At 37.4% G+C, this 18,322-nt stretch overlaps 1 long non-coding RNA gene across 1 annotated transcript; it reads left to right on the top strand.

Annotated features, from left to right (window-relative positions):
* The first annotated feature begins 37 nt into the window (after nucleotides 1–37).
* Nucleotides 38–18,037, top strand: LOC308344732. The gene is made up of 4 exons (XR_013967009.1): nucleotides 38–189; nucleotides 8,839–8,920; nucleotides 15,919–16,010; nucleotides 17,735–18,037. It is a non-coding gene; the product is annotated as an uncharacterized lncRNA (long non-coding RNA).
* The last annotated feature ends 285 nt before the right edge of the window (nucleotides 18,038–18,322 follow it).

The raw sequence follows: 18,322 nt of genomic DNA, 5'->3' as shown, positions 1-18,322 counted from the left end.
CTCAGGGTCACCCGCCTCCCTGGGGCGCATGCGCAGAGATGTGCGTGGACGTAGTCTTTCAGCATGGCGCCCGCCCACAGGCAGGTTGACTGACAGAGGGTTCAGAGGGGCGGGATTCCCGTCCCTCGTTTCTGTCGGTTTGAACCAAAAACTTGGAGGCCGCGTTCCTGACCTGCGTCAGCGTTCCAGGTTATTTCCGGGCTCTGATTTCTGATAATGAAGCTGACTGTGTGCTCAATAGAAGCCGGAAGCTTACGTAAACTTTAATCTTTGAGGCCTAGTTAGGGACGTAGTAGGCACTCACGAATTTGTACTCGTTTAGTTTAAGAAGTAGTCCAAGATTTAGAGGGGGGTAAAAAGGACTCTGTTTAAATGGGTATATATGGTTTAACTGAGAACCTGGCTACAATAGGTCACCAAGCCTTCGTTTATGTTAATTTATGGTTTTACGTATATGCTCCATCCTGCGTTAACATCTCTAGGAAACAGAGGTCGGCCCTTGGCGATGCAGACAGTTATCATCAGCATCATGAAGAATTCTTTGAGCATTTACTGAACACATAATCATGTGTAACATGCTAAGGGTATTAAATATAGCTTTTTGGACATAGCGCTGGCCTTAGATGTCCTCATTTCTTAGCACACAAAGTGGAAACAAAAACACAAAGTGAATGATGCCATGTAAAAAACCAACGTCATTATCATACTAAAATTACATTTCGGTTTTAGCCTGTGTTTTCAAAATGGTGATAATTTACATCAAATTCTAGAAATGAAAGCTTACTAAACTTTACTATACATAATAAAAAAAAATAATGATGCAAATGCAGTTCATATTTGTAAGTGGCTTAAATATAATTTAAACGTGCATTTGACTGTGTCTGATTACCAAGTGTTTGTTCTTAACTATCATTGATGTTTAATGTAGCTCCAAGACAAAATTATACAAAAAAAGTTGCTAATTTTATATGGCCTAAGGGTTTTATTTTACACTTCTAGGTGATTTTTATGTTGCAGCCTGTTTCTTTGTAAAATGGAGATAGTAATAGTATCTAACTCACAGAGTGGTGAATAATAAATTATCCTTTTAAGATGATTTCACACAGATCTCAGATGCTTTAAAATATTAGGCATTATTAAAATACAAGTAGCAGCTTCTAGTGTGGTATAATTGTCAGTTGTGAGCTTCAGTATAACTCACTGAGGTATAAAGAGGATGAGTTATAAAATGACCACATAAACAGTACTACAAAGCAATGAAGGAGAAAATATTACTTCTGCCTGAGGAATAGTATATAATTTGCCTCTGGTTCATCAATAATGCACTCTCTTACATTCTAAATACTTTTTAGAGCCTTGACTACATCTCAAGCAATAGAGCTTCTTCAGCAGTGAAGACTTCACTGACTTCCTCAGAAAGTGTTAGGGATTTTATTCTCAGCCCCTAGAACTCTTTAGTTGTGATTTTTATATTGTGGTTTGGTTGAAAGTACCATAACTTTGGAGTCATACAAGCCTGGATTTCAGTGCCAGTTCTGCCACATTCTGTTAACTTTTGGGAGCTCAATTTATTTATCTGGAAAATGGGCATAAAAAGATATGTCTTCTGTTTTGTGAAAAGTAAATGAAGTGATGGATGTAAAAAAGAGCTGTTACATAACAAGTTCTGTAAGAGAGGAAAAAACCTCTACCTTCTTTGGGTCTCTGACTCTAAAAGCAGGAGAAAAGCATGTAAGTTTAAATTTTTGCACATACATGGGAGCCTTCACAAGAGAATGAAGATCCAAAGAAGTGACCAGAGCAGGAAGCTTTTATACCTTTTAAACAAAAAAACAGGGGGCTCCTGAGCAGCTCAGTCTATTAAATATCTGCCTTTGGCTCGGGTCATGATCTCAGGGTCCTGGAATGGAGTCCCATGTCGGGCTCCCTACTCATGGGTAGCCTGCTTCTCAGGTTCCTCCCCCCTCATGCTCTCTCTCTCTCTCTCAAATAAATAAATAAAATCTTTTTTAAAATTAAATTAAATTAAAAATTGATCAACTTGTCAAGAATTGTTAAGACAAAGGGATATGGGCTATGGGTAGTAAATTGTGGGGAAGTAACTAGGAAATGTATGGTGGGGCAAGAGTGTACAAAACAAGCAGAAGATAAGGGTTATTTCAGTAAATTTGTACAGATACATTTCAGCATCAATTCCCAGTCTCTGGTGATAAGGACACTTTCTCATCCTGGTATAGGGAGGGTACCTTTCTCATAAGGGAAATGACATGGCATGTTTTATATAGAAAAGGATAAATTTGCTATTTCTGAGGTTCCTTCAGCTCAGAACAATCAGTATGCCAAAGTCGCATATTTTGGGGTGAAAGGCTCTGGACTCCTTCAGTACTCAATGACTGCTAGTTCTCTACCCAACTAATTGGAAAGCTTTATCTTTGTTTCCCCAGGACTATGAATGTTTGCCGAATGAACTAATGAATTTAAAAAAAAAAATAGATCCTCTGAGAAAGACAAATACCACATGATTTCATTCATATATGGAATCTAAAAAAAAAAAAAAAAAAAAAAAACGAAAAGCAGAATCAGACCTATAAATAGGGAGAATAAACTGATAGTTGCCAGAGGGTAAGGGGGATGGGCAAATGGGTGGATGGGTGTGGGACATAAGGCTTCCAATTATGGAACAGAAAGGTCACAAAAATAAATGGCATAGCATAGAGAATATGGTTAGTGATACTATAATTGCACTGTATGGTGACATATGGTAGCTCCATGTGTTAGGAGCACAGCATAATGTATAGAGCAGTAATCACTGTGTTGGACACCTGAAACTAATGTAACACTGTGTGTCAACTACACTTAAATAAAATAATTGTTAAAAAATGATACAGTTTCTCAGTATATTTAACAAATGTCATAAACAACCACACAAATAATTCATTTTTACATCAATTCATTAAAAAAGTTATAAATGAAAATAGCATAGATTACTGAAAAGTTTTTAATACTTTTATTGAGGAATCCTTGATAAACAATAAACTACACATATTTAAAGTATACAATTTGATACATTTTGACATATGTATTTACCCGTCAACCCATTAACCCAAACAAGAAAATGAACATGTCCAGATTCCCAAAAGTTTCCTCATAATCTCTCTCCTGCAACCCCCTCCCCACCCCGAGGCCTCCTCACCCTGGTCCCATGCAGCAATTAATCTCTCTGTCACTATAGATCGGTTTGTATTTTCTAAAATTTTACATAGGGAAGTCATATAATAGGTTTTCTCTTTTATAGGTCTTCATTTGCTCAACATAATAATTTTGAGATTCATCAGTATAGGTGCTTTAATCAATAGTTCATTCCTTTTTATTGCAGAGGGGAATTCCATTGTATGGATATACCACAATTTATTTTTCCATTCACCTATTGATAGCTACTTGGGTCATTTTCAATTTTGGCTACTATAAATAGGGCTACTATGATTATCCATGTACAGTTCTTTTTATGGCCATACACTGATTTCTCCTAGATAAATACCTAGGAGAGGAAGAGCTGGATGATATGATAGATTATTTCTAGCTTTTTAAGAAACTGCCAAACTGTTTTCCCAAGTGGTTGTAATATTTTATGCTCCCACCATCTGCACAGTTCCAGTTTCTCCACTGGTTATGGTCTAAAGATGTGCTTATTTGACATTTCTATATCCTCGGGAAAATGTCTGAGTCTTTTTGTCTATTTTCAATAAGGTGTTTGTTTTATTTTTTACTTTAGAGAGTTGTGTTTATATTCTGGATAAAACTACTTTATCTGATACAATTTGTAAATATTTCTCCCCATGTGTAACTGGTCTTTTCATTCTCTAACAGTGTCTTTTGAATAGTGGAGGGTTTTAGGTTTGATGAAGTTCAGTTCATCAATTTTTTAAAATAATATATTATTTTAAAATATGGATACTGTATCTAAGATATCTTTGCCTAACCCAAAGTCACAAAAATTTTCTCTTAATTTTTAAAAAAGTTTAATGGTCTACATTTAGATTTTTTTAATCCATTTTCAGTTGATCCATTTCAGTTGATTTTTGTGTATGGTATAAGGTTTGGATCAAAGTTCATTTTCATACATATATATATGTGTGTGTGTGTGTATATATATATATATATATATATATATATATATACAGTTGTTCCAGAACAATTATTTTTTAAAAGGTCCTTTTCCCACTTAGTTTCATCTGCATCTTTATCAAAAATCAGTTGTCCATGTATGTCTGATCTGTTTCTAGGTCCTACATTCTATTAATCTAGCTTGACACAAATACCATGTTGTCATGATTATTGTATCTTCAAAATCCTTTTTTTTTTTTTTTAGATTTTATTTATTTGTTAGAGAGAGAGAGCATGAGAGACAGCAGGGGCAGAGGGAAAGGGAGAAACAGACTCATTGCTGGGCAGGGAACCCAATGCGGGACTGGATCCCAGGACCCCGGAATCACAACCTGAGCCGAAGACATATGCTTAATGAACTGAGATACCCAGGTGCCCCTCAAAATTCTTAATATTAGATAATGTTAATCCTCCAAACTTCTTATTTTTCAGAGTTTTCTAGCTAGTCTAGGTCCTTGGCATTCTATATGAATTTTTTTAAAGATTTTATTTATTTATTTATTTATTTATTTGAGAGAGAGAGATGGAAAGCACGAGGGAGAACGAAAGGGAGAAGCAGACTCCCCACCAAGTGAGCAGCCCGACATGGGACTCGATCCCAGGACCCTGGGATCGTGACCCGAGCCAAAGGCAGATGCTTAACCAACTGAGCCACCCAGGTGCCCCTCTATATGAATTTTTAAATGAGGTGATCAATTATTACAAATATTCTTGCTGAGAGTTTGACTGGTATTTTACTGAATCTATAGATCAGTTTGGGGAAAATTGATATTTTAACATTGCTACAAATATGTACTCTTTCAACACATGACATCATATGTCTCTCCATTTATATGGATGTTTAATTTCCCTCAATAATGCTTGCCAGTTTGCAGTGACTAGTCTTACACAACTTTTGATAATGTAGTTCTAATTATTCCATGTGTTTTTATTCTATTATAGATAATAATTTTTATATATTTTTATTTTTTAAAGATTTTATTTATTTATTTGACAGAGGGAGAGAGATCACAAGTAGGCAGAGAGGCAGGCAGAGAGAGAGGGGGAAGCAGGCTCCCTGCTGAGCAAAGAGCCCTATGTGGGGCTCGATCCCAGGAGCCTGGGATCATGACCCAAGCCGAAGGCAGATGCTTAACCCACTGAGCCACCCAGGCGCCCCTAGATAATAATTTTTAAAATTTCAAGGTAAAGGTACATAACTACACTATTAAAATTAGTAAGTTAATTAGTGCCGTGGATACACCAAAAAGTGTACTTATATATGATAGGAATAAGGTAGAAAAATAAAAATTAAAAATAAATTACATTAGCATAGAAAATATGATCAGGGGCGCCTGGGTGGCTCAGTGGGTTAAAGCCTCTGCCTTCGGCTCAGGTCATGATCTCGGGGTCCTGGGATCGAGCCCCGCATTGGGCTCTCTGCTCGGCGGGGGGCCTGCTTCCTCCTCTCTCTCTCTCTGCCTCTCTGCCTACTTGTGATCTCTCTCTGTCAAATAAATAAATAAAATCTTTAAAAAAAAAACTTAATAAAAAAAGAAAAGAAAATATGATCAAATACCTATGATTAATATAAAGAAATAGGAATAAGGCCTAAACTGAAACTAGAAAATATTGCTCAGAATAATAAAGAAAGTCACATTAAATGGAGAAATATACTATGTCATTTTAATGGGAAGAGATGTCAAATGCCCCCAAATGAATTTATATTTAATATTATCCTGGTTAGATCCTAGCAATTCTTTGGTAGAAATTGACAATCAGATTCTGTAATTTAAGCAGAGCTGCAATGATTCTGGAATAGTCAAGACAATCTCAAAAAAGAATGTCTTTCTCTAGGCGCCTGGGAAACACAGTCAGTTAAGCGCCTGACTCTGGGTTCCAGCTCAGGTCGTGATCCCAGGGTTGTGAGATAGAGCCCCAGGTTGGGCTCTGCTCTCAGCATGGATCCTGCTTGAGATTCTCTTTCCCTCTAGCCCACCCTTCTCTCTCATGCGCGCGCAAGTGCGCGTTCTCTCTCTCTAATAAGTAAATCTTAAAAAAAAAAAAATGACCTTCTCAAGTTGAAGGATTTACACTACACTAAGACTTGCTTTAATGGTAAAAGCAAGGAAGACAGTGTGATATTGATTCAAGGATAGACAAATACACCACGGAAACACTATAGACAATCCAGAAACAGGTTCATACACGTGTGATCATCCAATTTACAACGAAGGCACCACTGCAGCTCAGGAGAAGAAAGGATGGTCTTGTCAATAATAGTTTGATCACAATTCTAGAAAAAATATAGGAAAATACCTATATGACAACAAGATGGGTAAAGATTTTTAATCGGGTACAGAAAACCGTAACTTATTCATAAATTCAACTTTATTAAAATTATTTATTTATTTATTAATATTTATTTATTAAAATTAAATAAATTAAAATTAAAATTAAGAACTTCTGTTAGTCAAAAGACATTAAGAAAGTAAAAAGACAGGTTACGTCTAGGAGGAAATATACTACATATATATCTCACAAAGAATTCATATCTAGAACATAAAGGGAAACTTACGCACCCCTTCAAAATATTTACCCCTGCCCCAAATTAAAAATGTGTAGAAGTCCCAAATAAGCACTTTACAAAAAAAGAATAACAACATGGGCATTGAGCATTTGAAAAGGTCCCTAACACCATTAATCACCAAAAATAAATGCAAATAAAATCATAATGGGTATATCCCTACCAGAATGACTAAACTTAATAGTAGGGGTTGGAAAGGATGTAGAGCAATTGGAAATCTCACAAGTAACTAGTGCATATGCAAATTGGTACAACCACTTTGAAGAACTCCTGACAGTATCACTAAATACTAAACATATATATGCCTTGTAACCCAAAGATGCTACTCCTAAGTATAGACTCAACAAAATTTAGTACTTGTGTTCAGAAATGTTTGTAGTAATCATATTCATAACAGTCCAAAAATGAAAAACAATAGTTCAAAAATGTAAACAAACCAAATATTTATGAACAGTGGAATAGATTAATCAGTTGTGACATACCCATTTAATAGGAAACTATACAACATTGAAAAACAGCAAAGGAGATTTTATATATAATTTAATATATATCTATATTTAAAATTTATATAATGTAAATGTTTTGTGCTGTATATTTAAGGTTTATGCAGCCTGCAATATAAAGTTATACCTCAATAAAAACAAATTAAAAGAAAAATGGGAGGGAAAATCCATGGAATTTTCAAGATTATCCTTTTTTTTAATAAAGATTTATTTAAGAAAGAGAGAGACTGTATGTGCACATAGAGGGAGAGTGTAAGGGAGAAGCAGACTCTCCACTGAGCAGGGAGCCTGATGCAGGATTCAATCCCAGGAACCTGGGATCATAATCTGAGCCAAAGGCAGACGCTTAACCAACTGAGCCACCCAGGTACCCCAAGATTATCTTTTTTTAAAGATTTATTTATTTATTTGGGGAGGTGGGGCAGAGGGAAAAGGAGAGTCTTAAATAGCTCAGAATCCCAGCTGAGCAGGGAGCCCAACTCAGGGCTCAGTCTCAGGACCCGGAGATCATGACCTCAGCTGGAATTAAAAAATGGGATCCTTAATGAACTGAGCCACCCAGGTGCCCCTGCAGTCCACCATTCTTAAAAAGAAATGAAGGAGTTGGTCATAATCATTAAGAAAGGAAAGGGATGGGGGAATAGTTGTAACTGTGACATTAAACACAGTATATAAGAAAAGTTCTGGAGTTTTTGAATTAAATACCTAGGAAAATGTGGCCTATACTACAAAGTATATAATGACTTTAATATCTAAAAGGATCCCTTTGGGGTCCTTTGTAGTTCTGTGGCTGTGATCATACTAATAACATAAATCTATTCATCTTAGTTGTTCTTACCAAATATCTGTAATAGCTATAAAGATATTATTTGATTTTCCTCCTGACCTTTTTTTTTTTAAGACTTTATTTACTTATTTGAGAGAAAGAGAGAATGAGAGAGAGAACATGAGAGGAGAGAGGTCAGCTGGAGAAGCAGACTCCCTGCCGAGCAGGGAGCCCGATGTGGGACTCGATCCGGGGGGCTCTAGGATCATGACCTGAGCTGAAGACAGTTGCTCAACCAACTGAGCCATCCATGCGCCCCCACCTCCTGACCTTCTAAATTAATTCTAGAACCTTCTGTCTGACCTAATGATATTCTTACCCTCCTTTATGGAGTTTCCCCTAGCTTCCCTCACATATTATTTTTTCTTTCTTCCTTTTTTCTTCTTTTATTTTTAAGGCATAAATTTAGTTCAGTGAAAATTGGCAGGATTCAGTGAATAAGGCACATCACCAGGACAAAGATTTGCCCTCAAAGGGCTTGAGGCCATTCAGGGATTCCATGTTTGACATAGGCATTCACAGCATAACTAAACAAACAAGAAGGTATTTAGAGAAGCTGAAACGGATCTTCAGAAGAGTCAGTGGTTGGTTTTTAATTTCTCTGTGGTATTATGGAGCTTAGTGCAGAACATATCAAAACCTTGGAAAGGCAATGGTCGGGTCATGAACTTCATAAGGCAGAATAATTCCTGACAAGAACGAAATAGAAGTCAAAGAACTTTACATTTATTTATTTATTTATTTATTTATTTATTTATTTATTTATATTTATTTTTTAGAACTCTACATTTAGATATGAACTACTAAACAGGGAGTACCAGCAAAACTGTAATGCCCGGAGAAAACCTCCTTCTTCCAAAGGTAGGTACTTCTAATCACCAATCCTGGGCCTTCTGGTTGTCAGGCACTTTATCATGAAATATAATAATAAATGCAGTTCAGGACTTCTTTATAAGATTCACTTTTTCTGAGGTTCATGTTGCTTTAAATGTCCTAGTAATAGTTAACCCTCCAGTTTAAAAATCTTGGACTTGAAAATCATTGGAACCACGTTACTTACAAAATAGGTCCAGATCCTTAGAAAGATATTGTGATTTCACTGCTGCCTGGGTTCCCACCTCACCTGTCACCACTCCACCCTCTTACCTGAGGTACTCTAGGCCACAGTTCCTGCTGTTAGGGTTTTGAGTCCAGCCATGCTTTTCCTGCTGTAGGACATTCACACACTCGGTTCCTTTGCATATTGCCCAGGAGGATCTTCAATAACATCATACATTCTGTGACGCCTTACTTAGCTCTCACAGAATAAGCACCCCTACTCTGTGCCCTTTATTTGTCTCGACTCTAAAACATTAATAATATTCTAATTGTCTATGTTTGCTTCTAACCCTCTCCCCCTCCCTAACTAGATATAAATTTCTTAAAGCAGGACATTCTAGTTTATCATGTATCTTCAACATGCAAAATAGTGGCTAGTATAAGGCTGGAATAAATAAAATATATTTTGTTGCGTGATTGTTGAATAGATCTATAACAGGAAAAACATATTTGTAAGGGAGAAGAATTTCATGACTTTTTAGACCTCAGTATCAATAGGGTGCTGAAGAAACTGTTTGCAAGGAATGAGAGAGAGTGGGTAATATGGAAAGAGGCTGTGAGTAGAAATTTCTAGACTCTAAGAGTCTCTTAATAACCCCAAAGAAATGAAACATGTTCACACAAACATTTGTACACAAATGTTCATAGCAGCATTATCCGTGATAGTCAAAAGGTAGGACCAACTGAATTGTGCATTACCTGATAAATGGATATATAAAATGTGCTATATCCATGAAATGGAACATGATTTGACAATAGAAAGTAATGAAATACTGATAATATGCTATGACATGGATGAATCTTGAAAACATTACATTAAGTAAAACAAGCCAGTCACAAAACAAACAAACAAACAAACAAACAAAAACAAAAACCCATATTTGCATGTATATGAAATGCCAGCTTGGCAAATCTGTAAAGATAGAAAGATTTGCGGTTGCCTGGGGCTAAGGAAGCAGGGGGCAGATGAGGAGCGGCTACTGATGGGCGGGGGGTCTTCTGGGTGTGAGAGAAATGTTCTAAATTTATGTGGTGATAGTTATACAACTCTGAAAATATATGAAAACCACTTTTTAAATTATACACTTTAAAGAGTGAATTATATACATTAATTATATATCAATAAAGCTGTTATTTAAAAAAAAAAGAGTCTCTTTTAGTGAAATTCTGTTTTAGATAAATATTCAAACATCCTCCTGTGAAATGGTGCAGTGAGAACCTTTTGTACCTTCGTAGCTTACTATAGTAATTATGAGCCACCAGGGCAAAAAAAAAAAGCCTTGTTCTACCATTTACCAACTCTGCAATGGTGGGTCAATTGCTCATTTTCTTTTCTTTTCTTTTCTTTTTTTGAAAGATTTTATTTATTCATTTGAGAGAGAGAGAGAAAGTACAAGCTGGGGAGAGGCAGGGAGAGAGGAAAAAGCAGACTCCTTCCCTGCCAAGCAGGGAACCCGACATGAGACTCAGTCCCAGGACCCTGGGATCATGACCAGAGCTGAAGGCAGCAGAGGCCTAACCATCCGAGCCACCCAGGCACCCCCAATTGCTCATTTTCTGATGCCTTAGCTACCGTACTGCAAAATGGTGAATAAAAACTGAACTGCCTTGAATATCAACAAGGATTTGAACGTTTCAATTCCACAAAGCACCTAAACAGCTCCTGGCACATAGAAAGCACTCCAACAATTCTCCTCGGGCCCCACTAACTACCCCTAAAGTGGGACAGAGGCCATCTGGCCCTTGAATGCAATGTTGGTCCCCACTGAGATGGGAGATGGGGATGGTCTGGTTTTGTGCCTTGGTGGTGACATCTACCACTGATGGTCTTGAACTTTACCACTGCCTCCAATGGTAAGACCCCCACGAGGCCTTCCCATCTTTAGTACAGGTGTGTTGGTCCATCACAACTTTTAGCACTTTCCGGTTCCTTGGCAGGGCTAATGAGTTTCACATGTTTTCTCAGCTCTGTGCTGCGTGGCAAGTGAGACTCAGTAGGTCTGTCCTCAGTCATAGCTCTCAGTCTCTGTCAAGGTAATACTGCACCATCCCCTACTCAACCTTCAGCATTGTATTCCACACCATGTCTAAGAAGCTTTCTTGAGGAACTTTCAGCTTCTCCCAATTATCTTAAAAAAAAAAAAAAAATCAAAGCCCAGCTCTCGTGTTCCTGAATTTATCCAATCCACCTAGAAATCTCCAACATAATGGCTCCTACACAGGTTGAAGGGAACAACCATTTTGAACATAGATTTCCGGTTTTAAATTGTGTTATGTTCATTGTTCTCCCAAACTTCTTGTCATATGAAAGATTCAGTGTAGATTACTCTACTGATGTTTAAAGTAGCAATGTATAGGAGCAGAGCCTGAAAGAACACATGAGGCCATATGGTTAGAAAGTTGGAGATATTTAGAGGATATTCCCAATTAAATGTGTTTTTGTTATATGATAGAATTAGTGTTTTAATCATCAGTGAAATAAAGATAGCTAATGTTTATTTAGCACCTGCCATATTTTAGGCATCGCAATATGTGCTTGAAAAGCTCTGTTTACCTAAAAGAAAACATAGTCATTAAGCTCCTTGACGTTAGCCTTGGTGATGATTTCGTATTTAATACCAAAAGGAAAGGCGACATAAGCAAAATTTTTAAAGGGGGACCACATCAAACTGAAAAGCCTCTGCACAGCAAGGGAAACCATCAACAAAACGAAAAGGCAGCCAACCAAATGGGAGAAAATAGTGGCAAACTATATACTGCATTCCTCCGCTATCCGGAAGTAGAAAATGTTCTTATGAAAGCTTTCGTAAACCAAAATGTCACTAATTTATACAGAAAAACTTGTGAAAATTTTTAGACCCTAAAAGCCCTCTCTTAGGCTTTTCTGATACCTTAGGACACATCTTGCTAATGGATGCACAACATAAATTAAGATGGAGCACAGATGTTCACATAGTTCAAAGCTATGGCGGCTTGGTACTAAGATGCTGAGTGTAGTTCCTGGGGTAGCAGCTTGGTGGTGCCACGCTTGCTGCCAGGGGTGCGCTCTGCCCCTCTAGTGGCTCGCTGCAAAACAAACGATAGACACCTTTTTTGCTTTTCACCTTTTTTCATGAAAACAAAAATTCTCTTCTGATTTCTTTCAGTTAATAAAACAGGTACTAATGCAGGTCCTTCATAAGAAAAGTGGCATAATGAGAACTTTCAAAAAGTGGGGGGTACCTGTATCTGATAATGAATTAATATCCAAAATATACAAAGAATTCCTATAACTCAGTAGCAAAAAAAAAAAAAAAAAAAAAGATTAAAAATGGGCAGAGGATCTGCTTAGACATTTTTCCAAACAAGAACTACAGGTGGTACATGAAAACCCATTCAATATCACTAATCAGCAGGGAAATGCAAATCAACAGCACAATAAGGTATCACCTCACACCTGTTCAAATGGCTATTATAAAAAGACAAGACATAATGAGTATTATTGAGAATGTTGAGAATGGGGCACCTGGGTGGCTCAGCGGGTTAAAGCCTCTGCCTTCGGCTCAGGTCATGATCCCAGGGTCCTGGGATCGAGCCCTGCATTTGTCTCTCTGCTCAGCGGGGAGCCTGCTTCCCACCCCCCTCTGCCTGCCTCTCTGCCTACTTGTGATCTCTGTCTGTCAAATAAATAAATAAAATCTTAAAAAGAAAAAAAATTTAAAAATAAAATCTTTGGGAAAAAAAAAAGAGAAAATGTTGAGAATGCCGCACTGTTGGCAGGAAGGTAAACTGGAAAACAGCATGGAAGATCCTCAAAAATCTTAAAAAGGAATTACTCTATGACCCAGCAATTCCACTTCCGGGTATTTATCCAAAGAAATGAAAATACTAACTCAGACATATGCAATCCCGTGTTCATTGCAGCATTATTTACAATAGCCAAAACATTGCAGCAACCTAAATGTGTATCAGTGGATGAATGGTTTAAAAATGTGGTATATCTATACAACAGAATATTACCCAACCACAAAAAAGAATGAAATCTTGCCATTTATGGCAACATGGATGGACCTTGAGGGCATTCTGCTAAGTGAAATAAGTCAGAGAAAGACAAATACTGTACGATCTCATTTACATGTAGAATTATTAAAATAAAAAACAACCAAGTTCAGGGGCACTTGGGTGGCTCAGTGGGTTAAGCTTCTGCCTTCGGCTCAGGTCATTCTCTCAGGGTCCTGGGATGGAGTCCCACATCGGGCTTTCAGCTCGGCAGAGAGCCTCCTTCCTCCTCTCTCTCTCTGCCTGCCTCTCTGCCTACTTGTGACCTCTCTCTGTCAAATAAAATAAAATCTTTTAGGGGCGCCTGGGTGGCTCATCGGGTTAAAGCCTCTGCCTTCGGCTCAGGTCATGATCCCAGGGTCCTGGGATCGAGCCCCGCATCGGGCTCTCTGCTCAGCGGGGAACCTGCTTCTCCCTCTCCCTGCCTCTCTGCCTAGTTGTGATCTCTGTCTGTCAAATAAATAAATAAATTCTTGGACACAGAGAACAGACTGGTGAAGGGAACTAAAGGGAACTGAATGAGTGACAGTTGTCAAAAGGTACACACTTCCAGTTATAAAATAAGTCAGTCCAGCGATACGATAATTCCGTATCGCATATTTGAAAGTTGCTAAGAGAATAGATATTAAAAGTTCCCATCACAAGGAAGAGAATTTGTAACTATGTATGGTGAAAGATGTTAATTAGATTTATTGTGGTGATCATTTCACAATATACACAAATACTGAATAATTATATTGCACACCTGAAAATAATATACAATCGACCCTTGAAGAGCACAAGTTTGAACTGCATTGGCCCACTTAAATGGGGATTTTTTTCAATAAATACAATATTGCACTATAAATGTATTTTTCTTATAATTTTTAATAACATTTTCTTTTCTTTAGCTTACTTTATGGTAAACATACAGTATATAATATACACATAAACACACAAATATATTAACCAACTGTTTATGTTATTGGCATGGCTTCCAGGCAACAATAGGCTATTAGTAGTTAAGTTTTGGGGAAGTCAAAAGTTATACACAGATTTTCAGTTGTGTGGGGTGTCAGCATCCCTAACCACCACATTGTTCAAGGGTCAACTGTGATATCATGTGTCAAGTATACCTCAAAAAAATAGTTCCTTTACCTGCCTTCCATCCACTGGTTTTCTATAGAATCAGCCTCATTGGTTTAGCTAGTGTTCATATTTAATAAACCACCTTAGAGACACTTAAAAACACATGGTAACACACTGCGGCTGGAACTTGTTCATTCTCTAGTACTGATAGACTCTTGGGCAAGTAACTTGATTTCTGAGGACCTCAATTTCCTAAATGCATAATAAAGGGCCTTGAGAAACTTACCTCTGTAGTATTTTCTTTGATTCTTTGATTTCCCATCATTCTTATCCTTTTCTTCATTCCATGCCTGTCACTTCTTTTAGGACAACTCCAAGACTCTTTTCCTATATAAATTCATTGCACAATGATCATTCGCTTAGTATTTAAACACATTTTATACAAAATTATTTTGTACTTTTCTTCGATAGTTAATACATGAATTTCACTGCCTTATGACGAGGGTGACACCTTTAATTAGACCTGTGGAATTCTACCATGAAGCATTCACGCATTGGAAAGACACATGTTGAAAGCATGCTGAAAATACCAATAAATCAAAATTTAAAGTAGGTTTTTAGGAAATCTGAACTCACCCAAACTATAAATTCATATCTGTATTCCATGATAATGGGCACCTAATAGGCTTTTAAAAATACATACTGAAAAAAATTCTACAAATATCAGAAGAGGAACAGATGTGGGTTTACCATAAAACTAAGAAGATGAAGCTTCAGAAGCCCTCACTTCCATGAACTACCCCCACCCCCCCCCGCCCGCAGAGGCCTTGGGAGGCACCCTATGAGCGTGTTCACACAGTCATTGGGTTGTGTGAAATTTTGAAACTAAAGTATACTCTCATGCATGGTAAAGATCTCAATGACCCTGCACTTCAACTTTCCTTCCAAAATAATTCCTCTCATGTTGGATGTCAATGATGTGGCCACATACATTTTTTGGTTCTGCCTAGGGAAAGTTGAGATGGGGATAGCTTTCCTTGCATTTAGCGAAACATATTCCTTTTGTTCACACTTACCTCTACCTTATGAGGAGGACATCAACAAGGTAATTAATTGTATCATCACTTCAAAGGATATTGGCGATTAGTCAAGAAGTCACAAAATGCACTGAAGTGCACTTTAGTCAGTCCTAAACCTTACGTGACATTACCAGGGTCACGTAACATTATATGATACTACCATTATGCATTGTGAAACTGAAAGAAACTTTTCTAGATCTTCAACAATGAAAAAACCAGAAAGGAAATTTCAGTCAGCTTATGCTGCTTGAATCACCTTTCTATTCCTTCTACAGAAAATATTACAAAATCATTGTCACGGAAAGAAGAGATCAAATTACAGGCAAGCAAAAAATGTAGGAAAAAGTATCACAGAAGTGTGATAGACAATGAGTTTCTAAATATATTATGTTATTTTTATGGATTTTTATTATATTTGTGGTATTTGTCAGCTTTTAAAATGAATTTATAATTTTTTGAGATTCTCTTTTTCAGTCTGGTTTATTTCAATGGTTTATTAAATCTGAGCACTGAACACTAAATACATACTTTTTGAAATAATTTTGTAATAATTTCATATTTCTTTTTTTCAAGAAGAACCCCCAAATTAAATGAAGTATAGACTTCACGAACGCTGAATCTACTTTGATAAGAAACATCCCAGAGGGGCGTCTGGATGGTTCAGTCAGGTAAGTGTTTGACTCTTGGTTTTGGCTCAGGTCATGGTCTCAGGGTCAGGAGAGGAAGCTCCATTTTGAACTCTGCGTGTTGCACGGAGTCTGCTTGTTCCTCTCCCATCCCCCCTGCCCTTCCCCCTGCTTGCTTTTTCTCTCTCTCAAATAAATAAATAAAATCTTAAAAAAAAAAAAAAGTCACAGATAAATAATCTGAAATAACATGGAAGCTCCCTCCATTTTATCCCTCTTCTTCAAGCATTAGTCAGAAGCTACAGTCTAAAAGTCGATAGTTTCTTATACAAGGAATAATGCAGAGGTAGTGGGGAAGATACCGGGGGGGGGGGGGGGGAGTGGGGAAAGGAGGAGGTGCTTGATTGTTTTGTTGTTAGAAAAAGGAAGACCAAGGAAAATGTATTTGTTTGGATTGAAGGGTTGAAGAAAGCTGAGTAAGAAAAATGTTGGGTGGGAATATTTCAGTGAAAAGATGAAATGTGGATTTGTATATCCTGGTTTAAATCCAAGCTTGCTAAACATACACTGTTAGTGTACACACAACTTCATTTAGGATCTATGCACCATCCATTGCTTTGTATCATCTTGAATGCTGCCTGTGTTTGTTTAACTTAGGGATACACACTGTTCCTTTGCCATGGGAAAGAGATAAATCCACCATATAAAATGCTCCAAGGCACCAAGAGAATACAAATAACAAATCAAAGGGCAAAGCATTTTTAAATGCCAAGGGAAAATTCAAAGCAACGAAAATTTGCAAATCAAATTTAAAGGAGAAAAAAGCATAAACATAAAGGTAGGGTTTGAAAAGGTGAAATAGGCTCTCATCAGAAGTCATTTAGAACAGTGACCTGTTTGAGGAATTTCCCTTCCTTGCCTTGTCATGCTGTTTTCTTTGAAAAGGCAGTAGATGGGGTACAGTGTCTATGAATTGTTTAGGAACCTAAATCTGGAAAAACTCTCAGAAGAAAAGAGTGAAATAATATAAGTCAAAACCATTTAAGCTACTTGAGATCATTCTTCTTAGAATTCCTTCAGAGGTGAAAGTTGGAAAGTGAGGAAAACAGAAGAGAAGCTTTTCTTTCTCCCTCATCTCAATATGTGTATAGGGCTGGAGGCATTGGTCCTCTTAGAAAATTAGGATATGGTGCAGCCACACAACAGTGCTGCCTATATATAGGACCACAGATTTTGTAGACTACCCCATAAAATGTTAACAGTTCTGAAAAAAATCACACTGATAGAGGCCCCTTGATACTGATTAATTTTGTGTAACTTGACCAAATGTCATTTAAAAGACTTTTGGCTCCTAAGGAAAGCATTCAATGTGATTGGTCATTTTTTCAATTTTTTCTTATGTACTGACTTGTGATTCTCAGATATGATTTTAATAAGCAAGAGTTACTTTTGACTTTGGTTGAGATATACATAACCACGTTGATAGGGCTAGAAGGCTTATAGTCAAGTTTGCATTTAGATAAATAGAAAAAGCGTTAGTTCTTTTCAAGTAGAACACTGAGTAACAGCTAGTCCTAATGATTACCCATTACCACTGTGGTGGGTTATATTTTTCTAAGATGCCCTCATCAGTATTCCACATCTAACCTGTTTCACTTACCATGTGAGGCTGGCACTCCTCCATTGAAAGAGGAGGGTCTATATTTCCCTGCTTAAAACTGGATGGATTTGTGACTACAGCGGAAGCACCATTGTGTGTCCTCCAGCACTAAGCCATGAAAGGTGATGCGTCTTCCACCTGATCCTCTTGAGATGCTCACCCTGGGAACCCAGCCACCGTATTGTGAAGAAGTCAAATAGCCACATGGGAAAAGCCAAGCGTAGGTGTTCCTGCCTTAGCTGAGGTTCCAGATGGCAGCCGGCATGCACAACCTTGAGGCTTCAGATGATCCCCGTTCCTGGCTTTGCAGATACCCAGCTAATGCTGAATGAAATAGAGAATATCTGTCCTTACTAATCCTATACTCATTGCAGATTTATGAACAAAAATAAATGTCTTTGTTTAAGCCAATGAGTTTTGGAGTGATTTGTTATGTAACAATAAATAGCCAGAATAATTATCAACCCAAAAATATTTCAGGCAGAGACAGCAATAAATATCTCCAAGCTTAAAAAAAAAAAAATCTCCACAGAGTGCCTGTGTACTCTCATAATTTATAAAAATGCTAATGGTAGTAGGGCACCTGGGTGGCATAGTCAGTTAAGCGTCTGACCGATGGTTTCTGCTCAGGTAGTGATCTCAGGGTTGTGAGATCAACCCAAGTGTAGGGCTCTGCACTTAGCATGGAGTCTGC

Source organism: Martes martes, assembly GCF_963455335.1.
Source record: "Martes martes genome assembly, chromosome: 6".
In the NCBI taxonomy this organism is placed as follows: domain Eukaryota; kingdom Metazoa; phylum Chordata; class Mammalia; order Carnivora; family Mustelidae; genus Martes; species Martes martes.
The sequence above is the reverse complement of the archived record's forward strand: the minus strand, read 5'-3'. Positions and strand labels throughout refer to the sequence as shown.